The sequence below is a fragment of the Equus caballus genome, chromosome 6, assembly GCF_041296265.1.
Source record: "Equus caballus isolate H_3958 breed thoroughbred chromosome 6, TB-T2T, whole genome shotgun sequence".
NCBI lineage: Eukaryota > Metazoa > Chordata > Mammalia > Perissodactyla > Equidae > Equus > Equus caballus.
In genome coordinates this window covers 69,140,944-69,154,563 of record NC_091689.1, presented here as the reverse complement: position 1 = coordinate 69,154,563, position 13,620 = coordinate 69,140,944, and the positions used below count along the sequence as shown (strand labels likewise).

General features: G+C 36.8%; 1 long non-coding RNA gene across 1 annotated transcript; it reads right to left on the bottom strand.

Annotated features, from left to right (window-relative positions):
• Window positions 1-2,694: 2,694 nt before the first annotated feature.
• Window positions 2,695-11,414, bottom strand: LOC138924787 (uncharacterized). Its single transcript, XR_011440020.1, has 2 exons — window positions 11,279-11,414; window positions 2,695-3,786 (listed from the first exon to the last, which is right to left on the bottom strand). It is a non-coding gene; the product is annotated as an uncharacterized lncRNA (long non-coding RNA).
• Window positions 11,415-13,620: the final 2,206 nt, after the last annotated feature.

The window sequence follows — 13,620 nt, the reverse complement described above, 5'->3', positions numbered from 1 at the left end:
CCATTTTTTTCTCATATTGAAATGTATAAGTTTTTGAGCCCAAAATTTTTCACAGGTCCTGTCTGTTTGACCCTATTTAGACTACCCTTCTCTGGCCAATATTTTTACGGAGCTAAACATGTCAAATAAGTGATCTCTGTTTATAATTGTTTTGATTGTTTCCACAAATTTGGGTGTTGCAAAACCATAGGCCTTCTCAATTCCATTCTATTTGGTGCAGAATATACATTTATCCAACTGAAAGGAGCTATATTAAAAGCCTATCTTAGAAGTCAAAGTATTTTAAGTCAAAATCATAGAATTTCAAAATTAAATCTAATTGCCCTTGCTGTTAAAATCTCTCAGCTTTTCCTTGCTTTTGTAGGGATAAATTTCAATATCTTCCTATTTGTAAATTTTGTATTCAATAATTAAAATTTGCTAAAAGCTTTGGAATCTGAATTTCTTTTGGCGCTCCATTTCTTAAATTTTCTGATTAACAGTTTCTGTCTCACTCTTTTTTTCTTTCTTGTGAGGAAGATTGACCCTGAGCTAACATCTGTGCCAGTCTTCGTCTACTTTGTACATGGGATGCAGCCACAGCCTGGCTTGATGAGCGGTGCTAGGTCCACACCTGGGGTCCAGACCTGCAAACTCCGGGCTGCCAAAGCAGAGTGCACAAATTTAACCACTATACCACCAGGCCGGCCCCTGTTTCTATCTCATTTTAACACAATGCACTCAAACAGGACTAACCATAACCAAAAGGTTCAATGCCATTATAGGACACTTGCTCTTGTGAGGCTCAGATATTTTAAAATTTAAATTAATAATAGTTCTTATTTGAATTCAAATTAGCTTCACCAAAATTTTGTACTTTAATTAATCTGTTATATAAAAAATTTTGTAATTTTTGCAGTCATAGCTTCCATTGCCCTTGGTAGATTATTGCAGCTTTAAAACAACTATGAATTATGTGTGCATCTCAACCAATTCCAAGAACATGTCTGATCCACGGGTTTCTTAATTTAATAAGAACATTGTTTTACCATTAAGCTGTACTCTCTTAACATTTACATTTCTATTATCAGTGTGCAGGGAGGAAAAATTTTCTCTAGTTTCCCTTACCCTTCCCTAGGTATCCTTCTAGGTTCTTCTGCCTGTTCTAAAAAATTAAATTGAGGTGAGACAGATTAACAGGAGAAAATCGAACAGAAGTTTCATAAGATAAGAGACCCAGGAAAACTCACCAAAATGGCTGAGGCCCTCACCTTAACAACCGTCCTCAGCTAATGACACAAGAGGATGGTGGGGGCGGGGAGAGTCTCAAACTTCCAGGGGAAAAAAGGCAACTCACAACTACATGAAAGAAAGCAAAGAAATGTACACGGGCCTCACAGAAACCACGGAGGCACAGACGGGAGTCTAAGATAAGAAACAGATTTTGCTAGATGCTCCCTGTCTACCACCTAGTCCATATTATGCTATGGTGCTAGCTCCCTTCCTGGAACAGGTTTTTGGGTTTTTTTGCTTTTTAAAATAGACTTTATTATTATTTTTTTTTTCCTGGAACAGGTTTTTTAATCTGAATTCTTCTAGACAGTTAGAGAGTAGGTAACAAGAAAAACTTTCTGAGTCTTTTGTTTCCTAAAAATAATCAGGCTAAAATAGCCTCATGTTAAAGAGACTCATTTTGGGGTGGCAAATTTTATTCCTCTTCAAGTGAAAACCAAATCATTTTACTTCAATGCTGATTTTTTTGTGTGTGTGAGGAAGATTGGCCCTGAGCTAACATCTGTTGCCAGTCTTCCTCTTTTTTTCTTGAGAAAGATTGTCACTGAGCTAACATCTGTGCCAATCTTCCTCTATTTTGTATGTGGGATGCCACCACAGCATGGCTTGATGAGCAGGGTGTAGGTCTGTGCCCAGGGTTGGAAACTGTGAATCCTGGGTCACCAACGTGGAGCACACAAACTTAACCACTTTGCCACTGGGCCAGCCCCTCAGAGCTGAATTTTTTAACTGACACTACAATAGTATTCACAATGAAGTTAGATGTTTCACCTTTGACAGAATGAGCTTCTAAAAACTTAACTTAGTTCCATAAATTGGATGAAAATAAAGCCAAATTATTATTGGAATTAACTTAAATCTTCAATGACACCAATATAAAATGAGCATTATTGAACTGGCTGCAAAGTTCTCTTTCTGCTAAGAGAGACAATACATTAACAGATGTCATTTTACTTTTCACATATGCATAAGAAAATTCAGACTTGAAAGTGAACAAAATTAACTTAGAAGAGCCATCATTTGATCTAGATGAGAGGTCACGCTTCATAGACGGACACCTGCGCATCTGCACGTGTTACACAGTCATCTTTGGGCACAGTCTTCTTACAGGAACTACTAATATCAGAAGTAGCTGCTGATTTTCCATCAGCAAATTTGAGTCTTCTACTTTTCATATAGTCAGTGACATTACTATAGCAGCCACTGGCCATGGTAAATGTTAATAAATAATTTGTGTAATTTATACATTCATGATTAACTTTCTCAAGAAACCAAAATTCGGCCTTAATTTTTTCACTTTATAAGAACTTTTTGAAAGCTTCTTCTTGCTGAAGATTATGGGGGAAATTTAACATACAGCCTAATAAATAAATGCTTGTACATTTACACAATACATATGTTGATGCAAATAATCAACAACCATTCAATGGTAGAGTTTTATTTGAGCCAAGCCGAGGATGGTTTCGGTTAGTTTCAATCAAATCCTGGTGACAGGTTCAGCAATCGATTTAGGAGTAGGATCTGAAGTATTTTTTAGATGAGAAACATGTATCCATGAATCAAGGCCTCATAATTTAGCTGCGCATGGGTTGGTTAAAAATACCTGATATGATCTCTCCCAGAGAGACTAGAGAGCGTTCTTTAATTGATAACTTTTCCAATATATGAAGTCACCAGTCTCTAGACTGTGACCAACAGAATCCTTTAAACTGGAATCTAGGAAAGCTTCTTTATCCTGTTGATGATGGACTTGAGTACAAGACATTAGAGACTTACAGAAGAAGGTCATACTAGCATAAAACAATAAGGGATCAGCAGAAGGTTGGGCACCAATAGACACTGATGTGCCAGTGACCATCCCATGTGGAGTCAGTTCATGTTTTCCAAAGGGGGTAATTAGGCCAAGGCAATCCAGTCTATAGGTATATAACAAAACCTCAAAGACAATTAACAAGACTATAATCCAACATCTATGAAGGTGTAACATAATTACCGTCATTTTTTACCAAAGGTAATCACAGTAAAACTAATTTGCTTATATTAAAAACTGGGCCTGATTATTTATATAAGTGAAAACAAGAATATTCACTGAGAGTTTCTGAATTCCTGAGGGGTCAGGTAGGGAGAAGAAGCAAATGTTTCATCTTTGTTCATAAAGGTATATCTTACCAAATTGTTGATAGTTTAAAAGAAAAGATTTCTTTAAATCTGGAAAACAAAATGTCAAAGTATCCTCCTTGGTTCATGTAGAACTATGTAATTCATATTTGACCTTGATCTTTTGTTAGCAGTTTTATGAAGCCATCAGTTTCTCTGGTAGAGTTCTGTAATTTCTTAGCCAGTTCAGTTTTTCCTTTTCTTTATTTTTTCTTCTTCCCAAAGCCCCCCAGTACATAGTTGTATATTCTAGTTGTAGGTCCTTCTCGTTGTGCTATGTGGGATGCTGCCTCAGCGTGGCTTGTTGAGCGGTGCTAGGTCTGCAGCCAGGATCCGAACAGTCCAAACCCTGGGCCCCTGAAACAGAGCAGGCAAACTTAACCACTCGGCCACAGGATCAGCCCCCTCAGTTCAGTTTTATGATCTGAAAGTTCATCAAAAACCTGTATTCTAGAGTAAGTGTTAGAGTCCTTTCCATGAATCTTTCTGAAGATGAAACATATTTGCAAAAGCATCAGAGTAAAACAACAACTATCTATAGATAACAAAGACTTAACATTATAGTGTAATTGACAAGGGAATTTGGTTATTTCTATGACACACTTTTTAAGATAATGACTAGAATTACACCAGGACATATCAGATTTTTAGGAATATTATATAATTTTTAGAAAACTTGTATTAACAAGTTTTACTCATGCAATGTAACCTAAGAAGATTTATCATCATTTATTTGACAATGCCCCTCATGCAATTAACATACCAAATAAAGATAATTAGTTTAGTATCTCCCTCTTTATAGCAAGAGAGAACAAATCTTTGAGAAGTTCCAGGGATCCACTGGAAATTCTCAAAGTTACTTTTAGGACAAAAGAAAGACTTTATTTTGATTTGAATTTTGGAAAGTTTGTAAAAAATATCAAAAGGATTATCTAAAATATTGAATAGGATCATAGGTCACTGTGAAACAATGCTTAGCTATCTGTTTAACCATGGTGACAATTAAAGATTTTCAGGCAAACACGAAAAAGTTAAATAGTTGTAAGAAAAACCTTAGCTCTTGTGATTAAAGAATTGATAAAAACAATACAGGAAATTAATTTTGACAAAATATAAAATCAACCAGGATCAAAACAGAAAGACAACCCACCAACTGGAAGAGAATATTTGCAAATCATATATCTGAGAAGGGGTTAATCTCCATAATATATAAAGAACTCACACAGCTGAACTACCAAAAAAATAAAACCCAATCAAAAAGTGGGCAGATGATATGAACAGATATTTTTCCAAAGAAGATATATAGATGGCCAGTAGGCATATGAAAAGATGCTCAACATCACTAATTATCAGGGAAATGCAAATCAAAACTATACTCAGATATCACCTTACATCCATTAGAATGGCTATAATCACCAAGACAAAAAATAACAAACGTTGGAGAGGTTGTGGAGAAAAAGGAACGCTCACACACTACTGGTAGGAATGCAAACCGATGCAGCCACTATGGAAAACATTATGGAGATTTCTCAGAAAGTTAAAAATAGAAATACCATATGAAACAGCTTTCCCACTACTGGGTATTTATTCAAAGAACTTGAAATCAACAATACAAAGAGACTTATGCACTCCTGTGTTCACTGCAGCGTTATTCACAACAGCCAAGATGTGGAAGCAACTCAACTGTGCATCAACTGATGACTGGATAAAGAGGATGTGGTGTATATATACAATGGAATACTACTCAGCCATAAAAAAAGACAAAACCATCCCATTCGCAACAACATGGATGGACCTTGAGGGTATTATGTTAAGCAAAATAAGCCAGACAGAGAAAGACAAACACCAGATGATTTCACTCGTTTGTGGAAGATAAACACTCAGACAAAGAGAACAGTTTGGTGATTACCAAGGGGAAGGGGGTTGGGGGGTGGGCACAAAGGGTGAAGGGGACCACCTTTATATGGTGATGGACAAAAAATAATGTACAATTGAAATTTCACAATGTTGTAAACTATTATTACCTCAATTTAAAAAAATAAAATAATAAAATCACTGCTTTTTTGGTAGGCTACTCACAGGTAATGTCAAAACCTTTCATAATCTCTTTATGCTCTTTAAGAGTAGACTAAAAGTCCAAGAAAATTATCCTTTTAAGAGAAAGAAAACCAAATTCTCATTTTTGCACCAGCTTACTTTTGATATTAAAATTCATTTATTTCAATCTTAGCTAACTTACCTATGCACAAAACTCTTTCCTCAGGGTACTTCTTCCATAAATGCTCTATAACTTTCCTTTTTACATTCAGAATTAGTCCCATGTCTTCCCTCCTTCCTGGTACTTTAGGACAAATTCACCTTTCTTAACAAAAAAAAATCTCCATTCCTTATACCTTCTTTACTGAAAACATAATCTCACTTTTCTTGTATACAGGGTTTTTTAAAAATTCTTTTACATTAGGGGCTGGCCCCGTGGCCGAGTGGTTAAGTTCACGCGCTCCGCTGCAGGCGGCCCAGTGTTTCGTCAGTTCGAATCCTGGGCGCGGACATGGCACTGCTCATCAAACCACGCTGAGGCAGCGTCCCATATGCCACAACTAGAGGGACCCACAACTAAGAATATGCAACTATGTACCTGGGGGCTTTGGGGAGAAAAAGGAAAAAAATAAAATCTAAAAAAAAAAAAAAAAAAAAAAATTCTTTTACATTAGTATCCTGTGGCTTGGCAGATCCACAAATACTGTCTAGAAACATGTGTTTTTTCAAGTAAAATTTTTCAGCATAGCACAAAACATGTTTATTAATAAACTCAAGTATTTTTCCAGTTTCTCTGAAATAAGGAGACAAAGGTAGATAAATCTATGTTTAGTAATTAACTCTAATATTTTATCCTATGTGGAAATGACCTAGATACTCACTAAATTTTTATCATTTAACTTAATTTAGCAAAACTCTAAGGTTTCAAGTAATCAAAAGGTTTTGAAGTACATATACTATAACACACAATTATTGCTAAAAGTTCACCCCAAAACATTTATCTTTCTTACATCTATTTAGTTTACTGTTCCTAATAATTAGGTTTAGATTGGCACGTACACAGCAGGTCAACATGACCCTGCTGTCATAGGAAGGAAAACATCTTTCAAAGGAGTTCTGGTTTTGGTGTCAGAGGGAGGAAGGCATTTATCCTTATCTTCAAAGAGTACATTCTTTACTTCAGGGTAGTGAGTTAAAGCAGCTGTACAATGTATGTATGTCAGGCCGAAAGTCAGGCCGCTCCGGTTAAAATAAAATTCAGGCCAAATCAAGTTTAAACCAGAATAGCTTCCTCATACACCTTAGTATTTTAAATTTTTCTTAAATCACATATATACATATGTCTGTATATGCATAATACATATATATATTACACAATACATAGTAAAACCACTAAAGCAAGAGTGGCCAGACCATCCTCTGTACACAGTGTGGCGGGACTGCTCAGCCTATGTCCTCCACTTGCAACTCATCTATAATTAGGTGGCCTGGAGGCTCTGTGCAGCTCTAGCATCGGACCATGGGCTATGACACAACTGGCAGATGTATCAAGTGGTCAACAGCAGCAGCATTCAACCCTTCTCCCACTGCCACTGGACAGAGTTAACTGTCCCTGGCCACCAGTGTTGGAGTACACTTAATTTAATAGCAAGCACTCTGCCTCAGCCCACGGTCCTTGAAGAGGGAGGTATTGGTTAGGTAATGTCTGGCAAGCACTAGGAAAAGGAAGACAGATTGTCTTTCCCATTGAAAGGAGAGCCCTGCTCATGGCACATGGGCCTCGCAAGCTGCCAAATGAGACCACAACAGAAGCTAGAAGTGCAGAGCGCGAGTCTGTCAAACTCATCCCAGCTTATTTTAATAAATCTATTAATCACAACATTTTGTTTAAATATGTTTTTAAAAAAGGGAGAAGGGTGAGCAGTGGCTGTCTAAAGCAAATGTCTAAGGACCTGGTGATATAACGGAAAATGGATATCCTCGTGTGGTTAGAAGGGATCTTCATTGAACCGCTTGAGGTGGCAGGGTGATAAGATCCCCCAAGGGTCCTACTTAAATGACCATAACTAGTCTCTAAGGTACAAAGATTTGGTAACTATGAGCTATCTGTTTGGCTGAGTGAGTTTGGGCTCTCTAAGTAATACATCTCCTCCAAACAAATGTTTAACATACATTTAAACAATTTTGGTGTGATGGTGAGCCAAATAACCGGGGTGTTGTTTCTGCCTCCATTCCTGGTATTAATACTGAGTGATTCTCAAAATGTTTACCTCTCCCTTTGGCATCTCTAACAATTTCTTCTCTAATACCTCAGTCGTGAAAAAGAAGGTAGCTGATTTTCAGAAGTATTCTTTTGTGTGTGTGGGGAGGAAATTTATATGCTTATTATATTGGGTTGTCCCATCTATAAAAATATTATTCACTTTGTTTTTTTTAACCAGTAGTATTTTCATTAATTATGCCTTAATTAAACTTAATGGTTTAGTTATATTTTACTCTCTGCTTACTTCTCTTTTTCCCCAGCTTTACTGAGGTATTCTTGACAAATAAAATTGTATATATTGAAGATGTACAACATGATGTTTTGATATATATATATATTGTGAAATGATCACCACTATCAAAGTAATTAACATACCCATTATTTCACATAGTTACCTTTTTTTTTTGTATGTGGTGAGAACACTTAAGATCTACTCTCTTAGCAAATGTCAAGTATACAATACATTACTATTAACTGTAGTCACATGCTGTACGTTAGGTCTCCAGAACTTATTAGTAATGTTGAGCACCTTTTCATGTACCTGTTGGCCATTTGTATGTCTTCTCTAGAAAAATGTCTGCTCAGGTCATCTGCCCTTTTTTTCTTTTTTACCATCTTTGTTCCTCTTCTTTTTTTTTTTTTTTTTTTTGAGTTCATAATAGTTTACATCAATGTGAGATTTCAGTTGTACATTATTTCTTGACTGTCACTACATAAGTGCTCCCCTTCACCCCCTGTGCCCACCCCCACTTCCCTTATCCTGGGAACCACTGAACTGTTTTCTTTGTCCATGTATTTGTCTGTATTCTACATATGAGTGAAATCATCTGGTGTTTATCTTTCTCAGACTGGATTATTTCACTTAGCATAATTCCCTCTAGGTCCTTCCATGTTATTGCAAATGGGACAATTTTCTCTTTTTTCTGGCTGAGTAGTATTCCATTGTGTGTGTGTGTGTGTGTGTGTGTGTGTGTGTGTGTGTGTGTGTATACCACATCTTCTTTATCCAATCATCAGTTGATGGGCACTTGGATTGCTTCTATGTATTGGCTATTGTAAATAGTGCTGCAATAAACATAGGGGTGCATATGTTATTTTGGATTGTTGATTTCAAATTGTTTGGGTAGATACCCACATCTGCACATTTTTTAATTGAGTTATTTGGTTTTTTGCTGTTGAGTTGCATGAGTTTCTTATACATTTTGGAAATTAACCCCTTATCAGATGTTCATTCTACCCAAAACAATCTACAGATTCAATGTAATCCCCATCAAAATTCCAATGGTATTTTTCACAGAATTAGAAAAAATAATTCTAAAATTTATATGGAACTACAAAAGACTCCAAATAGCCAAAGCAATCTTGAGCAAGAAGAACAAAGCTGGTGACATCACATTTCCTGACTTTAAACTATATTACAAAGCTATAGTAATCAAAACAGGTGGTAGTGGCAAAAAAACAGGCACATAGAACAATGGAACAGAATAGAGAGCCCAGAATTAAACCCACACACGCATACACCTCAGCTAATTTTTGACAAAGTCACCAATAATACACAACGGGGAACGGTTAGTCTCTTCAATAAATGGTGTTGGGAAAACTGGATATCCACATGCAAAAGAAAGAAATTGGGCCCTTATCTCACAGTGTACATGGAAATCAACTCAAAACGGACTAAAAACGTAAACATAATACGTGAATCTGTAAAACTCCTAGAAGAAAATACGGGGGAAGAGCTCCTTGACATTGGTCTTGGCAATAGTTTTTCGTATTTCACACCAAAAGCATGGGCAATAAAAGCAAAAATAAACAAGCAGGATTGCATCAAACTAAAAAGTTTCTGCACAGCAAAGGAAACAATCAAGAAAATGAAAAGGAAACCTACAAAATGGGAGAAAATACTCACAAACCAGAAGTATTCTTTTTAAAAGAAAAATGACCTTGAAAGAGGTGAAGATGGCAAGGATAGATTTGTTGAGTTTGAATATGCTTTCAAATGAGATAGGTTAAAAATTAAACAAAGCATATATTTTGAGGCTCAAGGTAACTGTTTAGCCAGTAAAATTGATTAGACAACAATCAATCCTCTCCTTTACCTTTGGTTTTACAGAATACAGCAAAAAAGAGGTTTGGAGTAAGAATTTAAGTCAACTTCATTTCACAAACATTCACTGAGCTTTTTGTTAAGTGTTAAGAGCAATAGAAAGAGGTAAACGAACGTGCCCTACCGTAAAAGGGTTCCCACTTTCTCAGGGGATACAGACACTGCCTGAAAAACTATGGCTATAATACAGTTTGAAAAGTTATGCTAACAGCATGTGTAACATGTAATAGGATCTCAGAAGTGGGGTTCAATTAACTCTCCCTGGCAGGGTTAGGAAATGCTTCACAGATGAGGTGATATTTGAGCTGGGCTGTGGAGCAGAATGAGTAGGATTTGTTCCATCAGCTGGAGAAGCAGTAAAAGGAATGTCTAGATAGAGGAGACCAGAGCAAAGGCAGGCAGCTCCTACATGCCAGAGGCTGGTGTGTTTATATGTGGAAAGTGAGAAGTTTAATATGGCTGGCACAAAGAAAATATAATATAGGAGCATGGAGGTGAGAATAAAAATAGTTTGGTCCGCGGAAATAAACAAAGACCAATCAAATGAAGACAGGAAAAAGCCATTTGGAGCTCACTACAGCAAGGGAGGCAGCCACCATCACTTGTGTTTGGCAAAGACTTAAAGGTCGACAGAGGAGTGGGAAAGCTTTACAGTGGAAAAAAGGGAAGGCTTCAGGTACACCCTGATGTCCAGGCTTTGGTCAACAACTGTCAGCTTTCCTAATTGTTGCCCAGGCTTCTGACTAGGAACCAGCCAGAGAAAGGCAAATATGCTGCTCTAACCAATCACATGGGATGTTCCATTTCTAGTTATCCCGCTACCAGCTTCTCCAGCCAACAACCTCCAATCAGGACACATCTGAAGCCTTCCCTTTTTCCACCATAAAGCTTTCCCACTCCTCTGCCTGCCTAAAGTCTCCAGTAAAACACAAGTGATGGTGGCTGACTCCCTTGCTATAGCAAGCTCTGAATAACCAACCTTTGCTTGTTCTCATTTGGGTGGTCTTTGTTTATTTCTACACCATCAAGTCTAAGCTGCCATCTGGACCACCTCAAGTCTTCAACAACCCTTACCTTCTCCAATAAAATAGGTTGACACCAATTATCTAAATCTTCCAAAACATAGAAAATAATAGTGTTTATGATGAAAAGTTTTGCATTGTGTTTTTAGCTGCCACTGTCGGTGCCCCCATTCATATTCCTAATTCTGTAGTGTATATTTGGCTGATTTCCAACTGTCTGAGAGTTTTCTCTGGTGGCCTGAATTTAAACATTTCCCCAGTAGTCCATAACCAATTATTAAAACTGGTTGGTGTATAAATAACCCAGCTCCCTCAACCCTCTCGTGGGATGACTGGGAGAGATGCTTTCGACACTGATTCCCAGAGTTCCCCAACAGGACTGAGCCCCAGCTGCTCACGGTGGTAGCTGGCTTGATAACTCACCCTTTCCTTAGCTGCCTTCCTTTCCATCCTTGTCTCACTTCTCCATCTCCCCACCAGTGTTTCCTAGAATCACTTCCCAAAGAAATTACTTGTTTTCAAATCCTTTCCTCAGGATCTTCTTCTGTGGAACCCAAGCAAATACAGTGTCAGAATTAGAAATAACTCAAATCACCTTTATTCTAATAACTAGCAACTGCAAAGAGAAGAGACATTCCCCACCCCCCACAGGTTTCACTAATATATAAATTTTGGGAAAATAAAGAAAAAAGAGAAGAAACTGGTAATGCCATTTATAATTTAAAGGATAAAAGGCATATGGTTCATTAACAAACATTTTCTAATAATAAATAACTGTATCACTCTATGCAATTATTTAAGGCTTCTGAATAAACACAAAACTAGATGTAAAAGATTTCACTGCAAATAGTTAAAGACAGAATCGGTAGTAAAATAATGTGATGGAAGAGTCTAACCTCATTTCACGGAATGGAAGAAAACTTGACCAGAAATCTATCATTTACTGTAGATGGGGAAGTTTTACCATTAGTTAAACAAAGAAGCAAATATTTTAGCAGAAGTTCTCAAACGTTGTGGCCTCAGGACACAATTGCACTCTAAAAATTATTGAGGACTCCAATGAACTTTTATTTATATATTTCTTTTAAAAATATATTTATCAATATTTACCATGTTCATATTTATTAATATAAATTTATTGATATTTATATTTATCAATATTTGTATTTTGTATTTATATATTATATACAATATATTTACATATAATATATAATATATAATATATTTATGTATCAGATATTTATATTTATCAATATAAATAGTATCATATTCATATTTATTAATATTTATCATATTACAAATTAAAAGAACTTAAAAATGTTTATTAATCCACTTTTAAATAGAGTAATAATCACAAATAACACATTTTTATAGAAAAAAATAATAACCTACCAAAACCAATTTTCTCTAAGGAGAGGGGCATTATTTTACCTTTTTGCAAACCTCTCTGATGTTTAGCCAACTAGAAGACAGCTGGATTCTCATATCTCCTATAGAGTCAATCTGCTATGATACCACATGCCTTGTAGTCTCTGGAAAACTCCATTTTACGTTTATGAGAGAATGAAAGTGAAAAAAGCAAATAATGGCTTAGTATTATTTTGAAGATCGTTTTGACCTTGTGGAAGCCCTGAAGGGATTCTGGGGACCCCCAGTGTCTCTGGACTGTACTGGAAGAAGTGCTGCATTAAAGGATACACAAAATGGGGAAGCAGAGAGAACACATTCCATTGAACACGGTTACACCACAGGAGGTGAGGCATCCAGTCTTTCTGGTCTTGGCCTTTGGTATCTTTCTCACCTGGGGAGCCATGTCATTATGTCCCTATATGGAAGTAACACCCTCTTGCTAATTGACAAGTCTCCAGCACCTGTTGCTCATATTCTTCCTATTGCTATTTATTGCTGCTGCACATGCACCTTGTGCCCAAGGATAGGGACTCTCCAGCTTCTGAAGCACAGAGGCTTGGGGGGAGGGGGCGGGGGAGATACGCCAGCAACCAGCAGCGACCTGACCTGGGTGCAGCCTTCAAAGCATGACTAACTTTCACATGACTTAGGACTTCCCTGGACCTTGATCAGTCCGTTGACCTCATTTCTTTGTTTGGATCACTGAGGGAGAGTCAAGCTTCTTTATCAGCTCAGAGCAAGACTTCAGGCACAGCACATACACAAAGCACAGTCATATTCGATCCAGGGAGAGGCACTTGGTCTGTTGTTACCTTTTTAATCCAGGCTGCACAACAGAGAAGAGATACTGTTTATATTCCATATTTTTCATTGCAAAAGAGAAACATTTACTCTCTTTTTATTTTACTTTTTAATAAAAAGCACATACATTTAAGGTGTACAGATGATGATTTGATATACATAGTAAATGGATTACTACAGTCAAGCTGGTTAAAATATCATCTCCCCACATAGTTACTACTTTTTCACGTGTGATGAGAGCACCTGAAATCTACTCTAAGCAAATTTCCAGTATTTAATAAGTATTAGTAACTATAGTCATCACAGTCTAGACTTATTCATTCCACAGACTGCAATTTTGTGTCCTTTCATCAACATCTCTCCATTTTTCCCACCTCCCCATCCCTCTAAAAAAGAAAAACAGAACTACCATACGCTCTAGCAATCCATCTTCTGGATATAAATCCAAAGGAAATGAAATTGGTACCTTGAAGAGACATCTGTGCACCCATGTTCATTGCAGCATTATTCACAATAGCCAAGATATGGAAAAAAAACTAAGTATCTGTCAACAG